Here is a 12,178-nt window from a genome sequence, read left to right as displayed (position 1 = left end):
AGCAGGGAGTGCTTTTGAGCAACAATACTTCAAAACACTCAGCTCTCGCTCTCAGGCAAAAGAAGTCTTCGATCAGCACCGGACTCCACGAGTCTGAACATGTCAACAGGCGCACGGTGAACAATCACCAAAGACAGTGATTTATATCTCTTCCCTTCGATAGCTCAGCTGGTAGAGCGGAGGACTGTAGTGCATTAACCAAAGTAAAGTCATCCTTAGGTCGCTGGTTCAATTCCGGCTCGAAGGAGTGAGTGTGCTTTTGGAATAAGCAGCAATTACCACATGGTCGATCTCTGAACTTTCCAGGCAGCTTACAGATTAACATGTTGCCACTGAGTCACAGGACACCACTTTTCCTTTCTCAAACCTGAAAGCTTTCTGTGTCTGCCCGAGCACGGCAGTTTCACTCGAGCATTTCCCTCTGCTCACCAGCAGGGAGTGCCTTTGAGCAGCAACACTTCAAATCGCCCTCAATTTCAGGCAAAAAAGATCTTCGATCAGTCAGTCAGACAGGGCTCACGCTGCTCCCTCAAGCTCGGGCGGCTGTTGCTTTCCAGTGACCTCGTCTTCCTTCCGCAGGCTCGGGCTCTTTTCAGCATCATTCATGATTACCGTGGCTTCCTGTTCTGCTGTTCCTCACTTGCTGATGCTCGATACCGCCGATTGGAGCAAAGTATTTCATATATTCAAGGAGCGGCAACCCAAGGCAAGATTTCTCTGCTGGTCGTGGAGCAGCTTGGAGGCGAGTGTGAGGTGGGAACTGTGAAGGACGATTTACAAACAGCAAACGAGGAATTAGCTCAACTGGCAGAGTGGTCACTTGGCCTGTGAGAAGTAGCGGGATCGTTGATTATATTCTCCACTCACCGATTGTCTTGGTGCAATTATACAGAAAGAAGTGTTGTCAGCGAGTCCATAGCCCATGAACTTCCTAAACTTTACTGTGTGTTTGAGTACAGAGAGGTCAAGGGGCAGCAAATCTTTTGATGGGCTGCAGTCAGCAAAAGTTCTTGATTTTGCTCTGCAGCAAAGATGGAAAGATGAGGTGAGAGATGGAAAAACAGCTTTGTAATCCCTGATGCCTTCTCTGAGTTTGAATTCAGGACCCTCAGATTATGACACTGATGCACTGCTTGCTGCACTAAGAAGGCACTTACCAGGTCTGGAGCCAGGCAGCACCACCAAGTTGGACAGTTTGCAAGGTATTGAAAGCAATAAAATAATGTACAGTTTGCAAAAAAATTCCCAAACCAAGTAGGAATCGAACCTCTTGCTTTCTAATCCATAATCATATGCGTTATCCATTGCACCACTAGTCACAATTATAGTGAGGAAGTAGCATTGTGAGGCAGTGAGCATGGCAGAGGTACTAAATAAATACTTTCCATCTGTCTTCACCATGGAAGAAGATGCTGCCAGAATGTCAGTAAAGGAAGATGTAGTTGAGATACTGGATTGGCTAAAAATTCATAAAGAGGAGGTACTTGAAAGGCTGGCTGGACTTAAAGTAGAAACGTCACCTGGTCCGGATGGGATGTATCCTCGGTTAGTGAGGGAAGTAACGGTGGAAATTGCAGATGTACTGGCCATAATCTTCCAAACATCCTTAGATATGGGGGTGATGCCAGAGGACTGGAGAATTGCAAATGTTACACCCTTGTTCAAGAAAGGGTGAAAGATAAAACCCAGCATCCACAGACCAGTCAGTTTAACCTCGGTAGTGGGGAAAGTTCTAGCAACGATAATCCGGGATAGAATTAGCAGTAACTTGGACAAGTATTCGGGAAAGCTAGCACGGATTTGTGAAAGGCAAATTGTGTTTAACTAACTTGATAGAGTTTTTTGATAAGGAGCAGAGAGGGTCGATGAGGGCAATGCAGTTGATGTGGTGTGTTTGGACTTTCAAAAGGCGTTAGATAAAGTGCCGCATAATAGGCTTGTCATCAATATTAAAGCCCATGGAATAAAAGGGGCAGTAGCAGCATTGATACAGAATTGGCTCAATAACAGGAAACAGAGAGTCGTGGTGATCAGTTGTTTTTCAGAATGGAGGGAGGTGGGCAGTGGTGTTCCCCAGGGGTCGGTGCTGGGACCACTGCTTTTCTTGATATATATTAATGACTTGGACCTGGGTACACAGGGCACAATTTCCAAACTTGAAAGTGCAGTGAACAGTGAGGATAATAAACTGTGAGGAGGAGAGTGATTTACTTCAAGAGGTTCCCAATTCGATTCAGAAATGCAGTGGACCCGTGGCTCTAACGCAGGTGGACACCCTAAATGGGAAGATATGGAGGAAAAATTTGGATAAATGAGATGGTGGCCGGGTATGAGACGGGATATTAAAGATCTTGTGGTGGGATGTGTGATTGGTGCTCGGTGGATGGGATGCCAATCAACCGGGCTGCTTTGTCCTGGATGGTGTCGAGCTTCTTGAGTGTTGTTGGAGCTGCACTCATCCAGGCAAGTGGAGAGTCTTCCATCATACTCCTGACTTGTGCATTGTAGATGGTGGAAAGGCTTTGGGGAGTCAGGAGGTGAGTCACTTGCTGCAGAATACCCAGCCTCTGACCTGCTCTTGTAGCCACAGTATTTATATGGCTGGTCCAGTTCAGTTTCTGGTCAATGGTGACCCCGAGGATGTTGATGGTGGGGGATTCGGTGATGGTAATGCCGTTGAATGTCAAGGGGAGATGGTTAGACTCTCTCTTGTTGGAGATGGTCATTGCCTGGCACTTGTCTGGCGCGAATGTTGCTTGCCACTTATCTGACCAAGCCTGGATGTTGACCAGGTCTTGCTGCATGCAGGCACGGACTGCTTCATTATCTGAGGGGTTGGGAATGGAACTGAACCCTGTGCAATCATCAGTGAACATCCCCATTGCTGACCTTATGATGGAGGGAAGGTCATTGAAGAAGCAGCTGAAGATGGTTGGACCCAGGAGCTCTTGCAGCAATGTCCTGGGGCTGAGATGATTGGCCTCCAACAACCACTATCATCTTCCTTTGTGCCAGGTATGACTCCAGCCACTGGAGAGTATTCCCCCGATTCCCATTGACTTCAATTTTGCTGTTCAATTTTGTCCCCCATAATGAAAATTGGAACTATGTGAGCTACCTTCTAATCTCAGGGGACAATCGCTGACTCTATTGAGCTGTTGAGGATACAGGCAAGGGGCTCACAGAGCACCCGTCCCATCTCTTTAAACACCCGGGGGTGAATATCATCTGGACCTGGAGCTAAACCTATTTTAAGATTTCATATTTTATCCAAGATCACGTCCCTTTCTATTTTAATATTTATGATGTTATTGTTGACAGCACATCCCACAGCTGGAATCTGAGCATCATCTACAGGAGTGTAGACTGATGAGAAATAGTCATTTAACAGCTCTGCCATAGCCTGGGAATCTGCCCTGAACTGTCTTTCAGTGGCCCTAAACCATCTTTAATGGTCTTCTGAATCCTGACGTAGCTGGAAAGGCGTTTGCTATTATTAGCACATTTGTGCACCATCTTCTTTTCAAAGATCTCTTAGCTTCTCTAATGGCTGCTTGTGTCTCCCTCGATTGTGGGTGATATTTGTCCCAATTCTCCTGTCAACTGAATTCATCCTGATCTGACTGTAAGACAGTTCGGGGAGTCAAGAATCATTCACCGCTAGACCCACACTGACAAGTAAAACCCCAGACGGTTCCTTAGTAAGGATTCCTCTGGTACCTCAGCATATATTTGTCCGCTATCTTGCAGTCCACTCCTGGAGGCCCCACTCCCTGAGCCTGCAACCTTCATCAGGGTCAGTGGTGGAGTTCCGCAGTGGGAGTGATCCCAGAGTAACTGTCGGGATCGCCCCCACCCTGTGGATGGTCCGGGTCGTGTATTTTTAGTGATCCTGGTGTCTAACACGCACACATCAATAAAACCATGAATTCTGGAAACACACTGCAGGTCCTTCTTTATCTGGAGATCGAATGACTGTTGTATAATTGTACCAGCAGTTAACAGGCTCCTGTGAACTCCTCCCACTGCTATTTTGATGCAGACTTTAAATCATTTATTTTTAACGGGTTTATTTTAAATGAGTTAACGCCTGCCTTAAATGGTAGACTCAGGACTGTCACACAAACAGGTTAAATCTTCATAGAATAATTACCACAGTCATTTTTAGACTGGACTCCGCACGGTGACTTTGCTGTCAGTGAAGAGAGACGGGAAAGACCAAAGTGCCGTTTGCCCCTCTCAGTGTGGCCCTGAAGGACTGTGTCCAGGCTGAAGTTCTGCTCCCCCCAGATTGTCCTTTCTGAGCTCCAGTCAGGTGATGCTAAACACTCAGGTGGGAAAGACTAAAATCTACAACAAGGTGTTTAAAACAAATCTGATTTATTTAATAGATATCCAGAATATTAAACTCCAGCCCAGTTATAGGGGTTATTGACATCAGAAGAAACAAACCCTAACTGTCAGAATGAACATGGTTCAGTCCTGGATGTGATTAACAGCAGAATCCAACCCCTGCAGTCAAATGTGAACTCGCTGGTGTCTCAGCACGTGTGATGACTGAGTGAATCCCTTCCCACACACGGAGCAGGTGAACAGTCTCTCCCCAATGGGCATGTGTTGATGTGTCAGCAGTTCATTTCTGCTTTTAAAGCTCTTCTCACAGTCAGTGCATTAACAGGTCACTCAATAGTGTGAACAAGTTAATGTTTCAGAAGGTGGGATGATCGAGTGAATCCCTTCCCACACACGGAGCAGGTGAACGGTCTCTCCCCAATGGGCATGTGTTGATGTCTCAGCAGTTCGTTTCTGATTTTAAATCTCTTCCCAAAGTCAGAACATTTAAAGGTCTTTCATCAGTGTGAACTCGCTGGTGTCTCAGCAGGGTGGATGACCGAGTGAATCCCTTCCCACACACGGAGCAGGTGAACGGCCTCTCCCCAGTGTGAGTGCGCTGGTGTGTCAGCAGATAAATTTTGCTTTTAAATCTCTTCTCACAATCAGAACATTTAAAAGGTCTCTCATCGGAGTGAACTCGCTGGTGTGACAGAAGGTTGGATGACCGAGTGAATCTCTTCTCACACAAGGTGCAGGTGAACGGCCTCTCCCCAGTGTGACTGCGTTGGTGTCTCACCATTTCGTTTCTGATTTTAAATCTCTTCTCACAGTCAGGACATTTAAAAGGTCTCTCATCAGTGTGAACTTGCTGGTGTGACAGAAGGTGTGATGAATGAGTGAATCTCTTCGTACACACAGAGCAGATGAACGGCCTCTCCCCAGTGTGAACTCGCTGGTGTGTCAGCAGAGTGGATGACCGAGTGAATCCCTTCCCACACACGGAGCAGGTGAACGGCCTCTCCCCAGTGTGAGTGCGTTGGTGCGACAGCAGATTCCTTTTGCTTTTAAACCTCTTCTCACAGTCAGAACATTTAAAAGGTCTCTCATCAGTGTGAACTCGCTGGTGTCTCAGCAGGGTGGATGACCAAGTAAATCCCTTCCCACACACGGAGCAGGTGAACGGCCTCTCCCCAGTGTGAGTTCGTTGGTGTCTCAGTAGTTCGTTTCTGATTTTAAATCTCTTCCCACAGTCAGAACATTTAAAAGGTCTCTCATCAGTGTGAACTTGCTGGTGTTGCACAAGGTATGATGAATGAGTGAATCCCTTCCCACACACGGAGCAGCAGAACGGCCTCTCCCCAGTGTGAACTCGCTGGTGTGCCAGCAGGATGGATGACCGAGTGAATCTCTTCCCACACACGGAGCAGGTGAACGGCCTCTCCCCTGTGTGAGCGCGTTGGTGTGTCAGCAGATGACTTTTGCTTTTAAACCTCTTCTCACAGTCAGAACATTTAAAAGGTCTCTCATCAGTGTGAATTCGCTGGTGTTGCAGAAGGTGTGATGACTGAGTGAATCTATTCTTACTCACGGAGCAGGTGAATGGGCTGTCCCCAGTGTGAACTCGCTGGTGTGATAGAAGCTGAGATGACCGAGTGAATCCCTTCCCACACACGGTGCAGATGAACGGTCTCTCCCCAGTGTGAATGCGTTGGTGTGTCAGCAGATTACTTTTGCTTTTAAACCTCTTCTCACAGTCCGAACATTTAAAAGGTCGCTTATCAGAGTGAAATCGCTGGTGCATCAGGAGGCTGTCTGACTGAGTGAATCCCTTCCCACACACGGAACAGGTGAACGGCCTCTCCCCAGTGTGATTGCGTCGATGAATTTCCAGCAGTGAAGGGTAATTGAATCCCTTCCCACAGTCCCCACATTTCCACGGTTTCTCCGTGGTCCGGGTGTCCTTGTGTCTCTCCAGGTTGGACGATCAGTTGAAGCCTCGTCCACACACACAACACGTATACAGTTTCTCCCCGCTGTGAATGGTGTGATGTTTTTTCAGGCTATGTAACTGGTTAAAGCTCTTTCCACAGTCAGTGCACTGGAACACGCTCACTCGGGTGTGTGTGTCTTGGTGCTTTTCCACTCACACTGATGTTTGAAATCTTCTCCCAGAGATAGAACAGACAAACATTTCTCCTTCCACATTCAAAGGCCGATGATATTCAGGTCCTGATGAATCGAGTGACTCTGTCAGATCTTGACGTGGTCTTTGGTTTGAGTTTCCTGTCTGCAAATCCTCCCCTTCTAATAACCTGTGAAAGGAGATTATAAAGGTTATCACTGTAAGTACAGGATAAAAATTCAGATCACATAACTCGTCGTTCTATGGAACATTCTTTCCTCTCTTATTCCTCAAAGCTGTAAATCCCCGTCCCACACACTCTCCCTCCTCGCTGTGCTGAAATCCAAACCCATCAAATCATCTTTCAGTGGTACTGAACCATGAGTGAAAGGGTGAGAGAGTGAATGTGAGAGAGTGAATGTGAGAGAGTGTGAGAGAGTGAATGTGAGAGAGTGAATGTGAGAGAGTGAATGTGAGAGAGTGAATGCGAGTACAGCAGTGGGCTCGATGTGGAGAATGAAGTGGGGCAGGTGGAGCATGTTTCAGTGGGGCAGCAGTGATCATAATCTCATTCGGTTTAGAACAGTTATGGAAAAGGACAAGGGACAGTCAAATGTGAAAATTCTTAACTGGAGGAGGGCTAATTTCATGAGTTAAAAAGGGATCTTGTCCAGGTGAATTGGTATCAAAAATTGGCAACAAAACAGTAATTGAACAATGGGAGGCCTTCGAGGAGGAGTGGGTTTGGTAGAGAGGAGACAGATTCCCACGAGGAGGAAAGGAATAGCATCCAAAGCTAGAGCTCCCTGGATGACTGAAGAAAAAGAGATCACCATTTCTTCTTCATTTACCGATGCTCCCTGAATGATCACCATTTCTCCTTCATTTACAGACTCCCCCTGACCGATCACCATTTCTCCTTCATTTACAGACACTCCCTGACCGATCACCATTTCTCCTTCATTTACAGACGCTCCCTGACCGATCACCATTTCTCCTTCATTTAAAGACGCTCCCTGACTGATCACCGTTGCTCCTTCATTTACAGACGCTCCCTGACCGATCACCATTTCTCCTTCATTGACAGACGCTCCCTGACCGATCACCATTTCTCCTTCATTTATAGACACTCCCTGACCGATCACCATTCCTCCTTCATTTCCAGACGCTCCCTGACCGATCACCATTCCTCCTTCATTTACAGACGCTCCCTGACCGATCACCATTTCTCCTTCATTGACAGACGCTCCCTGAGAATTCCCAGTTTACACCGCGCATGCGCGGGGCCGCGGCCTTTTGTTGAGAGTTGGTCCGGAGCGAAACGGGAGAAACCGGAAACCGGCGGGTAGTGAGGGGGGATAATGTTCACTGTTTTATATTCGGGTCTGGGGCCGCACTCGGGGTTTGTGAAGCCTGAGCCTGGGCCTGAGCCCGGACCCGGGCCCCGGGGTTTATTGATCCTCTTGCTCCGATCCTCTCACCTGCACCGAACGCGCTCCTCCCGCAGCCTCGACTGACCGCGCATGCTCAGGACACACTGCCCGATAATGAGTCAGACTGCGCCTGCGCACTGTGCTCCACTGATTCAGATAGGGCACAATCTGCAACGCGCTGCATGCTGGGTGATGCAGCCGCCATTAATGATCTTAATATCAGGCCGAAAAGCAAAGACATTGGAACCAGGGAGAGCGCGTATGGATCAAGAATAATAAAATAAACTGAAACCCCAGCTCTTTGTGCCATTTAAACCGGCACAAACACACAGTGTAGACGCACCACCACTTTGGTGAACTCCAGAAAATATTTTTTAAGGTAACTTTTATTAATTTCGTGTTATTAAATGTTGCAACTGACGGGTTCAATTAATGTTTATTTTCGAACTGCACCTGAGGATGTCAGTCTCAACACTAATCCCGCCCTGGTGATTAAGGAGAGTTCCAGACCAAAAGGAGGAGCGGAAATTGACTGGAGGGGTGAGGGGTGAGTTGATCCTCCAACCAATCGGAGTGTGTGAGGGGTGGGAGTTGCGGCACCGAATGGGCGGTCTCAGCCCAGACGTCCCTCATTGTCTGAAACATAATTTTTAAAACCTAATTTATCTTAAACTCCAGGAGACAACTCGACCTTTCTGTTGCGTCTTGAAACAGATGAAACCAGATGAGGTGGAGCAAACATTTCAACATTTGTTAGAAAAACACATTAATTAAGAACAGCCAACATGGATCATTTGAGATCACTCAAGTCTGCTGATGAAGGAAATGCAGTGAATGTTGTGCCCATTGATTGCGAAAGGGTGTTTGGTGAGATGACGGACAGGAGGCTTGTTGATAAAATTAATACTTACCGTATTAAAGGGAATGAGGCAATTTGGATCGGAAGTTGTGTAAAGGACAGAAAACAGAGAGTAGTGGTTAATGGATGTTCTTCAGACTGGTGGGATGTAAACAGTGCTGTCCCCCAGGGTTAGTTTTGGGACCATTGCTCTTCTCAATATAGAGAATGTTCTGAGCTTGGGTATGTGGGACACAAGGTGACAATTTCTAGATGACGCCAAAATTGAGGCAACTGTGAAGGAGTGTCAGTGACTTCATTGTGACGTCCACGGGATAGTGAATGGGCCAGGTGGAATGTAATGCAGAGAAATGTGACGTTATGCGTTTTGAGAGGAAGAAAAATGAGATGAAATGTGCACTAAATGGTCAAAGTTTAAAAGTAGAGGAGCGGGGAGACTGAGGGTGGAAGGTTCAAACTAATGCATTGTCTTATTAATTAACAAGTCTGAGAGTCAGCAACATTAAAGCCTCATTAAGAAATATATGAGCAAACTCTCTTCCCTCGACCATACCAGAGAAAACATGCAAATCCCCCGTGGAGACGAGATCAGTCCTCTGGATGGAACCACGGACGCCATGAGCTTGATCTCCGGTGTCTCCAGTCCCAACTGCCCCTTACATCAGTATCCCCTCACTTTTACACCCTGTTGTGATCCATCTCTGTCAGTGAAGCTGGAACTTCCCTAATCTGTGGTTTACAAAGACACATTGCTTGGTTCCCAGCAGTTACTTTTCTTCAGTCGTGTTCTCATGAACCCTAAACTACCCTGTTTACTGTTAATTAGAATCATAGAATCATAGAAAAGTTATGGCACAGAACGAGGCCATTTGGCCTTACGTGTCTGCGCCAGCCGAAAATGAGCCACCCAGCCGAATCCCACTTTCCAGCACTTGGTCCATAACCTTGTAGGTCACGGCACGTCAGGTGCATATCCGGGTACCTTTCAAATGAGTTGAGGATTTCTGCCTCGACCACCCTTTCAGGCAGTGACTTCCAGACACCAACCACCCTCTGGGTGAAAAATGTTTTCATCAGCTCCTCAATAATCCTTCTACCAATCATTTTAAATCTATGCCCTGCCCCTTGTTTACTGACCTCTCTGCTAAGGGAAATCAATCCTTCTTATCCACTCTATCTCGGCCATACATAAATTTGTACACCTCAATTAAATCACTCCTCAGCCTCCTCTGTTTCAAAGAGAACAATCGCAGCCTATAAATCTTTCTTCATAGCTAAAATTATCCAGTCCTGGCAACCTCCTCGTAAATCTCCCCTGTACCCTCTCCAGTAAAATTAAACCCTTCCTGTATTGTGGTGACCAGAACTCTACACAGTACTCAAGTTGTGGACTAAACATTGTTTAATACAGTTCCAGCATAACCTCCCTGGTCTTATATTCTCTGCCGTGGCTAATAAAGGAACGTATTCCACATGCCTTCTTAACCACCATATCTACCTGTCATGCTACCTTCAGGGATCTGTGCACATGCATTCCAAGGTCCCTCACGTCTTCTACACCGTTCAGTATCCTCCCATTTATTTGTGCTCCCTTGCCTTATTTGCCGGCCCCAAATGCATTACCTCACACTTCTCCGGATTGAATTCCATTTACCACTTTTCCGCCTCCCTGACCAGTCCATTGATATCTTCCTTCACTTTCCTCCTCACTATCAACCATCCGGCCAATTTTGTATCATCTGCAAACTTCTTGATCAAGCCCCCTACATTTAAGTCCAAATCATTAATAAACATCACAAAAAGCAAGGGACCGAGTACTGAGCTCTGCGGAACCCCACTGGAAACAGCCTTCCAGTCATAAAAACACCAGTCGATCATCACCCTTTTCTTCCTGCCACTGAGACAATTTTGGATCCAACTTGCAACTTTGCCTTGGATCCCATGAGATTGTACTTTTTTGACCAGTCTGCCATGTGCAATCTTGTCAAAACTCTTGCTAAAATCCATGTAGACTATATCAAATACATTACCCTCATCGACTCTCCTTGTTACCTCCTCAAAAAATTCAATCAAGTTAGTCAGACACGACCTTCCCACAACAAATCCACGCTGACTGTCCTTGATTACTCCGTGCCTTTCTAAGTGATGGTTTATCATGTCCCTCAGAATTGATTCTTAAACTTGCCCACCAACGAAGTTAGACTGACTGGCCTGTAATTACTCGATCTGTCCCTCGGTCTCTTTTTAAACAATAGTACAACATTAGCAGTCATCCAATCCTCCAGCACCACGCCTGTATCCACTCAGAATTGGAAAATGATGGTTAGAGCCTCCGTTATTTCCTCCCTTGCTTCTTTTAACACTCTGCGATACATTTCATCCCTCTCTGATGATTTATCTACTTTCAAAGATGCTGAACCCCTCAATGCTGCTTCTCTCACTAAGTTTATCGCATCCAATATTTCACACTCCTTCTCCTTAACTACAACGTCTGCACCATCCCTCTCTTTTGTGAAGACGGAAGCAAAGTGTTCATTAAGAACCATACCTACATCATCCGCCTCCACACATAGGTTCCTTTCTTGGTCTCTAAAAGTCCCTACTCTTCCCTTCATTATCCTCTTGTTCTTAATGTATTTATTAAACATCTTTGGATTTTCCTTGATTTAATTTGCCAATATTTTTTGATTCCCTCTCTTTGGTTTCCTAATTTCCTTTTTAATTTCACCCCTGCACTTTTTATACTCCTCTAGGCTTTCTGTATTATTGAGCTCTCGGTGTCTGACATGAGCTTTCCTTTTCTGCCTTATCTTACCCTGTATGATGCTTGACATCAGGAGATAAAATTTTATATTCATTAAATAAGCATCACACATTACAATCTGATCTACTATATTGCTCACTCTGGTTTAGGTTTACATTATGGTTAATAACAGACGAATTCCTGTTCCTTCCCCTTATCGGATTAGAGATTCCAACCAGCCGATTCTGTGGAATGGAATGGCTGATTAGTGTTGCCATGACGACCTGCCTGCAGTCAAGCGCCTGTTTGAGTTTCGAACTCAGATTAAACATCTCTTTCCCATCATACACATTATATCAGACATTTAATGTCAATGTATTTTAACCATGTTATGTTAATATCTCTAAAGCCTGCAAAGTGTTCAGATGCACAAACCTTTAAAAGTGGGAGGTCAAGTTGATCAAGTGGTTGAAAAAATTCATGTGATCCTCGGTTTTACAAATAGGGGTATAGAGCACAAAAGGACAGAGGCCATGTAAACCTGTACAAGTTATTGGTTAGGCTGCGGTTAGAATATTGTGTCAAGTTTTGGGGATCTTACACTCGGGAAAATGTCAAGGCCATGGAGAGAGCGCAGAAGAGATTCACTGAAATGTGAAATATCAGTGACGAGAGACTTTAGTTAT

At 45.8% G+C, this 12,178-nt stretch overlaps 1 non-coding gene and 1 pseudogene across 1 annotated transcript; one reads left to right on the top strand and one right to left on the bottom strand.

The window, feature by feature from the left end:
* Positions 1 to 153: 153 nt before the first annotated feature.
* trnay-gua (transfer RNA tyrosine (anticodon GUA)) lies at positions 154 to 247 on the top strand. The gene is made up of 2 exons: positions 154 to 190; positions 212 to 247. It is a non-coding gene; the product is annotated as a tRNA-Tyr (tRNA).
* Positions 248 to 4,361: 4,114 nt separating this feature from the next.
* LOC137335986 (zinc finger protein 84-like) lies at positions 4,362 to 11,397 on the bottom strand (annotated as a pseudogene).
* Positions 11,398 to 12,178: the final 781 nt, after the last annotated feature.

Source organism: Heptranchias perlo, chromosome 20 (assembly GCF_035084215.1).
Source record: "Heptranchias perlo isolate sHepPer1 chromosome 20, sHepPer1.hap1, whole genome shotgun sequence".
Classification (NCBI taxonomy): domain Eukaryota; kingdom Metazoa; phylum Chordata; class Chondrichthyes; order Hexanchiformes; family Hexanchidae; genus Heptranchias; species Heptranchias perlo.
This window is presented reverse-complemented; position numbering and strand designations above follow the sequence as displayed.